Raw genomic sequence first — 9114 nt, forward strand, 5'->3', positions numbered from 1 at the left:
ATATTACTTCACACATAAGGAACCCTCCAAAATGTGGGAGTAGCCATTCTGTTTGCAGACAATCTGAACTTTAAACCAATAACGATCAGAAGAGATAGAGAATGTCACATCATACTGGTTAGGGGAAAACTTCAAGAGGAAGAGATAACTATCTTAAATATATATGCACCAAATTCCAGAGCACCCAGTTGTATAAAACAAGTATTAACAGAAATAAAAAACCAAATTAGCAGGAACACAAATCTAACAGGAGACCTCAACACACTATTGACACCAAGGGACAGATCAACCAGACAGAAAATCAGCAAAGAAATAAAAGAACTGAATTACACCTTTGAACAAATGGACTTGTTAGACCTATAAAGAAAGTTACACCCAATAACATCATAACACATACTTCTCAGCAGTGCATGGATAATTCTCTAAACCAGAACATATATTGGCTCACAGAACATATTTTTAAAAATGCAAAAGTGTTGAAAGTATCCCTTGCATGTTATCGGATCATAGCGATTTTAAATTAAAAATTAATGATAAAAGATACTGCAAAAATCCCACAAACAACATGGAAACTGAATAACACATTTGAGTAATCAGTGGGTCATGGGGGAAATTAAAGAAGAAATTAAACAATACCTACAAGCAAACAAAAATACAAATACAACTTACTGGAAACTGTGGGATGCATGAAATCTGTCCTCACAGGAAAATTTATTGCACTGAGTTCCCACATCAGGAAAACAGAATGAATACAAATAAATAACCTGATGTTATACCTCAAACATCTAGAAAAAGAAGAGCTAGTCAAGCCGAAAGCCAAAAGAAGAGAGGAAATACTAAAAATCAGAGCAGAAAATAATGCAATAGAGACTAAGAAAACAATCCAAAGAATCAATGAATCAAAGAGTTGGTTCTTCAAAAGAATAAATAAAATTGATAAGCCCCTAGCCAAACTTATTATAAAATAAGAAAAGAAAAATCTCAAATTCATGCAAAAGGAATGACAAAGGTGAAATTACTTTAGAGTCTATAGAAATACAGAAGATCAATAACACCTATTTCAAAAAACTCTACTCTCAAAGGTTTGATAACACAGAAGAAATAAACAGATTACTAGAAACATAAGAAGGACCAAAGCTGGGCCAAGATGTAAAACTGATGAAACTGTTCTATTAATGAAATTGAAAATATAATTAAGTCCTTACTGACAAATTAGAGCCCAAGTCCAGATGTATTCGCTGCAGAATTCTACAAGAAATATAAAGAAGACTTAATACTGACACTCCTCAAACTCTTCAATGAAATTGAAAGGGAAGCTATCCCTTGTAAGTCATGCCTAGAAGCAAATTTTACTCTACTACCAAAACCTGAGAAGATCCAATTAAAAAGGAGTACTCTAGACAAATCTCCCTAATAAACAAAGATGCAAAAATCTGCAACAAAATATTGGCAAATAGGATGTAGCCAATCATCAGGAAGATTATATACCATGACCAAGTGCCATTCATCCCAGGCATGCAGAGATGTTTCAACATACGTAAATCAGATAATGTAATTCACCATATCAATAATGCCAAAGTAAGAATCACATCATCATTTCTATAGATGCATAAAAAGCACTTGATAAGGTCCAACATTCATTTATGATAAGAGCTTTACAGAAAACTGGAATAGATGGTCTTTATCTCAATATAATAAAGGCCATCTACAACAAACCAACAGCCAGTATCATACTAATGGCCCAAAATTGAAGGCCTTTACTTTAAAATCAAGCACAAGACAAGGATTTCCCTAATCACCACTCCTATTTAATATAGTACTGGAAATACTAGCCAGAAAAATTAGACAAGAGAGAGAAATAAAGAGGGTAAAGATAGGAAAAAAAGAAGTTACATTATCATTGTTTGTAGATGATATGATACTCTACATATAAGAGCCCCAAAACTCCATTGAAAGACTCTTAGATATAATAAAAACGAAAAAGCCAAAAAAAAAAAAAAGATATAATAAATAAATTCAGTAATGTAGCTGGATACAAAATCAATAGCATTCCTATACACTAACAACAAAAGCACTGACATAGAAATAAGTGAAGCCACACCCTTCACGCAACTGAAAAAATGAAATGTTAGGAATTACTCTTATGAAAGAAGTGAAAGACATACAGGGAAAATTATAATACACTGAAAAAGGAAATTGAAGATTTTAGAAAATGGAAAGATATTCCTTGCTCATGGATAGGAAGAATAAATATTGTGAAAATGATCATTCTCCCACAACTGTTATACAGATTCAATGAAATCCTAACAAAAATACTATCAACATACCTCATAGATCTAGACAAATCACTCCTAAAATTCATCTAGAGTAAGAAGAGACCTAGAATAGCAAAGAAAGTTCTAAGCAACAAAGGCAAAGCAGGAGGCATCACAATCCCTGACTTCAAGTCATACTACAAAACGACCACAGTAAAATCAACATGGTACTGGAAACAAAACAGAGCCGAAGATTAATGGAATAGATTAGAAGATACAACCACAACTACAAACACACTCAACCACCTTATCTTTGATAAAGGGGCCAAACAGGTTCACTGGAAAAATGACAGTCTCTTTAATAAATGGTGTTGGAAAAACTGGCTCTCCAAATGCTGAATGCGAAAACTGTACCCACGACTAAAACTATGTACTAAATTAAAAACTAAATTAATCAAAGATGTGAATATTAAAACAGAAATACTAAATCTATTGGAAGACAAATTGGGTAAAAACCTTGAAGATATAGGAGTAGGTAGAGAATTCATGAACAGGACTCAAACTGCATGGGAAATACTTCCTAGAATCAATAACTGGGATCAGGTCTTATTAAAAAGTTCCTGCATGTCAAAAGAAGTCTCCAGCATACTAAAAGGAAAACCCACAAACTGGGAAAAAATGTTAGTGAACTGTCTCTCGGACAAAGGACTTGTGTCTAAAACATAGACAGAATTTAAAAAAGTCATAGCCCCCAAATTCAAAGTTCCAATCCAAAAATGGGCATCTGAAATGAATACACACTTCTCAGATGAAGAAATACAAATGGAAAATAAATTCAGAAAAAAATGTTAATCATCATTAGTCATTAAAGAAATGCAAATTCAAACCACACTGAAATTCCATCTCACTCCTGAAAGAATGGCCAGGATCAAAAAAAAAAAAAAAAAAAAAAAACCAGCAACAGCAAATACTGGAGAGCTGTGGGGAAAAAGGAACTCTCCTGAACTGTTGGTGGGAGTGTAGACTGGTTCAACCATTGTGGAGGTCAGTTTGGAGATTTATCAAAACCCTGGGATTGGGAGTCCCATTTGTTCCAGATATTCCACTTCTAGGCATATTCCCAGGAGAACTGAAAGCATCATACCACAGTGATTTTTGTGCACCCATGTTTATAGCAGCACAATTTGTAACAGCCAGATCTTGGAAACAACCTAAGTGTCCATCAACTGAGGAATGGATAAAAAAGCTGTGGTATTTTTATACAATGGTGTACTACTCAGCTATAAAGAATGATCACATTGAGATATTTATAAATAAATGGGTGCAGCTTGAGACCATACTCATAAGTGAAATAAATCAAACTCACATATATAACTATCGAATAGTTTCCCTACTGCAAGAAATGATACAAATGCATAAAAATATGTGGTAATCATTATTCCGCATTATATGGCTTTGAAGCCTTATAAAGTTTTCACTCATTAATTGGAATGTTTTTATTCCAGGTTGATTGATATCTTTGTCTTTGCTGATATGAACTGCTATTTTGAAAAAAACAGGCCATCATAATAGCTAGTGCTGATTTAATAGCATATTGTTTTGGAGTCCCATCAAACTGTTGTTCTTCTGTCTCCATTGGTTTTATCATGTTGTTTCTTATTAAATTTTATTATATATGATAGTATAAACAAAAATTTTTATAGTCAAAGAGATAATATAGAAACCATTGTTGGTTTTCTATTAGCTGGTTCTAAATACCCTGTAATACTTTCATACTCTTGAGTGGTTTCACGCTGTCTTGATATGTTTGATGCTATAGTATACGAAGTTGTACTCAAATATTTCAAGGAAAGAGACACTATGGTAACTACTAATAAGTCGGGTTATCTGATGGTGAGACACTATGTTGCTTAAATTGTTCTTTTCTGACCTGTGTTGTTATGTCCTCTTTTATCTCAATCTCTCCCCCCTTTTAAAAATATATTTATTTTTTATTATTTTAATCAAGGGAAGAAATTTAAAAAATTAGCATGATGTATTATAGCAACTTTTTGTTTTCCTATTAACTTGATTTGAAGCGCTGTATTGCTCTCACCATCTTGTTTTGAATGATTTTACTTTATTCTGGTTTGCTTGATAATATCAAGTTTGAGGGTATATGCAACTACTTTGAAGGCAATGAGATTCACTATGATGCCCATTCTGGTTTGACTATTATCTTCTTTTGAATTCCTGTAATGTCTCCAATGTTTAGGCTTTATTCTGTACTGTTTTGTTCAATTATATTATACCTAATGATATAGGCAATCTTTTTAAGGTAGCAAGAGGCATTATGATAACCATTGTTGATTACCTTGTATTCTGTTTTTACATCATGTACTATGCCCATCCTTTGTTTTGACTCACTGCTTCGTTTTGTCACATTTGGTTTTATTCTCTTCCAAAAAAATGTAATAAGAACTGTGGGAGTAATAAATCCCAAAATGTGTAAATGTTATTGTAAAAAAAGAGGAAAAGAAAATGCTCTAAAATATACAACTCTGTGTGTGTTTAGTTGTGTATGGTAGATGACCATATTACTAAGTTTTTGTTAAATCATTGAACACAACTCTTTGCAGTCTCACTGTTTGAATGTCCACTTTGTATGCTTTAATTTTGTAACTTAAACAACTATTTCTTAGATGACAATATGTAATCTATTAACTAGTGATTTCTTACAGTTTATTTTTTTTGAAATTCTGTGTCACTTGTACCCTTTTACTGTTTTTTCTTTAAATAAAATTAAAAAATAAATGTATCAAGGTAGTCATTCTTTATAGCTCAATAGTATTTCATTGTATAAAAATACCACAATTTTTTTTTTTATCCATTTCTCAGTTGATGGACATTTAGGTTGTTTCCAAGATCTGGCTATTACAAATTGTGCTGCTATAAACATGGGTGCACAAATATCACTGTGGTGTGATGTTTTTGGTGATTCTGGGAATATGCCTACAAGCAAAATAGCTGAATCAAAGGGACTTCCAATCTCAATTTTTGATGGAATCTCTAGACTGACCTCCATAGTGGTTCCACCAGCCTACCCTCCCACCAAGAATGTGGAAGTGTTCCTTTTCCTCCACAGCCTCTCCAGCAATTGTTGGTAGTTTTTGTGATCCTGGAAATTCTTTCTGAGTGAGATAGAATCTCAGTGTGGTTTTAATTTGCATTTTTCTATATGGAGAGCCAGTTTTCCCAGCATCATTTATTAAAGAGACTAACATTCTTCCAGTGAACATGTTTAACTCCTTTATGAAAGATAAGGTAATTGAGTATGTTTGTAGTTCTGGGTATTTTCTAATCTGTTCTATTGATGTTCAGATCTTTTTAAATCCAGAACCACATTGATTTTATTACAGTAGCTTTGTAGTATAATTTAAAGTCAGTATTGTGATGTCTCCTGCCTTGCCTTTGATGCTTAAAATTGCCTTTGGTATTCTAGGTCTCTTCTGGTTTCAGGTGAATTTTAACAGTGATTTCTCTAGATCTGTGAGGTATGTTAGTGATATTTCCATTGGGATTGCATTGAATCTGTGTAACAGTTTTTGGAGAATGGCCATTTTCACAGTATTTATTCTTCCTACCCATGAACAAAGGATGTCTATCCATTTCAGAGTCCTCTTTAATTTCTTTTTTCACAGTATTATAATTTTACCTGTACATATATTTTACTTCTTAGGTTACATTAATTCCTAAGTATTTCATTTTTCTGGATTCTCATGTGAAGGATGTGGCTTCTTTTATTTCTCTCTCAGTGATTTTTTGTTAGTGTATAGAAATACTATTGATCTTTCAGTATTGACTTTGTATCCAGCTACATTGTTCAATTTATTTATTGCATCTAGGAGTATTTCACTGGAGTTTTGAGGGTCTTGTATGTAGAGTATCATGTTGTCTGCAAAGAGTGATATTTTAACTTCCTCTTTTCCTATCTTTATTCCTTTTATTTCTCTCACTTGTCTAATTACACTGGCTAATATTTCCAGTACTATTGTTGAATAGAAACAGTGATAAGGGACATTCTTGTCTTGTGCCTGATTTAAGATAAAAACTTTCAATTTTGACGATTTAATATGATGCTGGCTGTTTGTTTGTCATAGATGGCCCTTATTATATTGAGGTAAAGACCATCTATTGCAATTTTCTGTAAGTTCTTATCATGAATGAGTGTTGGACCTTATAAAAAGCTTTTTATGCATTTATAGAAATGATCCTGTGGGGGCTGGGGATTTAGCTCAGTGGCATAAGCACGTGCCTTGCAAGCAGGCAGTCGTGAGTTCGATCCCTGGTACCAATAAAAGGGAAAAAGACAAAGAAGAAGAAGAAGAAGAAGAAGAAGAAGAAGAAGAAGAAGAAGAAGAAGAAGAAGAAGAAGAAGAAGAAGAAGAAATGATCCTGTGATTCTTACTTTTGGCTATATTGAAGTTGTGGATTACATTTACTTATTTACATATGTTGAAACATCCCTGTATGCCTGGGATGAATCCCACTTGGTCATGTTGTATAACCTTCTTGATTATTTACTGCATCCTGTTTGACAATATTTTTTTGAGAATTTTTGCATCTATGTTCATTATGTAGATTGGCCTGTAGTTTTCTTTTTTAGTTGGGTCTTTTTCAGATTTTGGTGGTAGAGTTATATTTGCTTCCAGGAATGACTTAGGAAGAATTGCTTCCCTTTCAATTTCATTGAAGAGTTTGAAAAGTGTGGGCATTAAATCTTTGTATTTCTTGTAGAATTTCACAGTGACTCCATCTGTGCCTGGCCTCTTTTTTATTGGTAAGGACTTAATTACGTTTTCAATTTCATTAATCGAAATTGGGTTATTTAGCAGTTTTACATCTTGGCCCATCTTTGGTAGTTCATATGTTTCTAGGAATCTGTGTATTTCTTCTGTGTTATCAAACCTTTGAGAGTAGAGTTTTTTGAAATAGGTGTTGATGAACTTCTGTGTTTCTATAGAGTCTGTAGTGATTTCATCTTTTTCATTCCTTTTACATGAATTTGAGTTTTTTCTTCCTTTTTAAAATAAGGTTGGCTAATCACTTATCAATTTTATTTATTCTTTCAAAGAACCAATTCTTTGATTCATTGATCCTTTGGATTGTTTATTAGTCTCTATTATATTTATTTCTGCTCTAACTTTTATAATTGCCTCCCTTCTTTTGGCTTTGGGCTAGACTTGCCTTTCTTTTTGTAGATGTTTGAGATTTAGCATCAGGTTGTCTATTTGTGTTTGTTTTGTTTTCATGGAATTAACTCAGGAACTCAGTGGAATAAATTTTCCTATAAGAAATGCTTTCATTACATCCCACAAATTCCAGCAAGTTGTATTTGTATCTTCATTTGCTTTTAAATATTGCTTATTTTTTTTCTTAATTTCCCCTGTGATCTACTGATTGTGCAAGAGTGTATCAGTCAATTTCCATGTCTTTTAGGGGCTTTTCCAGTTTCTTTTATCATTAATTTCTAGTGTCATGGTGCTATGATATGGTAACATGCATGCCATAACTTAAATTGTTTTACATTTACTCAAATATGTTATGTCAGATAGTATATGATCTATTTTAGAGAATGTCCCATGTACTACTGAGAAAACTGTATATTCTGATGTTGTTGGATGGAACACTCTGTTTACCTCTATCAAGCCTATTTGTTCACAGTTGTGATTCAGTTCTGTTAATTCCTTGCTGATTTTCTGTCTGGTTGATCTGTCCCTTTGTGTTAATAGTGTGTTAAGGTCTCATGTTATAATTGTATTATTGCTTATTTGATTTTTCATTTCCATTAAAACTAGGTTTGTATAGCTGGGTGCTCCTGAATTTGGTGCATATATATATTTAAGATTGTTATGTCTTCCTCTTGAGGTTTTCCTCTAAATAGTATGTAGTGACCTTCTTTATCTCTTTGGATCATTCTTGGTTTGAAGTTCACATTGTCTGCAAACAGAATAACTATTCCCACTTGGTTGGGTTTCTGTTGCAAGAAGTATTGTTTTCCATCCTTTGACTTCCAGTCTGAGTCTCCTTTTAGGTTAGATGCATTTCTTGTGTACAGCATATGATTGGATGCTGTTTCTAGATCTTTTCTGTGAGTCTGTTTCTTTTAATTGGTGAATTGAGGCCATTTACATTAATTGTTATAACTGTTATATATTGGTTTATTGTTTACATGTTATCTTTATGCTGTTGTATAACCTTTCTTTATGCTGCTATATGCTGGTGATGACCTTTCCTTTCTGTTTAATTGTCTGCCTTGCTTAATGGTATTTTCCTATATAGAATGTTCTTTCAGGATTCTTTGCAGGATTGGTTTGGTGATCATGAACTTCTTCAGCTGTTCTTTGTCATGGAAAGATCTTATTTCTCCATAATTTTTGAAGGACAGTTTTGCAGGGTATACCAATTAGTGTTGGAAGTCATTTTCCTTTAGGATCTGATATACTTCACTCTATGCTCTTCTTGACTTTATTGTTGGTGTTGAGAAGTCTGCTGCAATTCTGATAGGTTTTCCTTTATAAGTGATCTGTCTTTTCTCTCTAACAGCCTTTACTATTCTGTTCTTATGTTGGATTTCTGGGAGGTTGGTTATTTTATGTCCGTGTGCAGTTCTATTTTGATTATGGCTATTTGGAGTTCTATATGCTTCACTGATCTGTATGTGAATTTCCAGTCTGATGTTTGTGAAATTTTCAGCTATTACTTCTGTAAATAGCCTCTTGATATCATTTGTGTTGTCCCCTTCTTTTTCATTTATCCCTATCAATCTTATTGTATTTTTCCTTGCTTCTTTTTTTCCTGTTGAATTGTTATTTTCCTG

This window comes from Cavia porcellus, unplaced genomic scaffold, assembly GCF_034190915.1.
Source record: "Cavia porcellus strain 051 isolate PalLab524CR breed Dunkin Hartley unplaced genomic scaffold, mCavPor4.1 scaffold_20, whole genome shotgun sequence".
Lineage (NCBI taxonomy): Eukaryota > Metazoa > Chordata > Mammalia > Rodentia > Caviidae > Cavia > Cavia porcellus.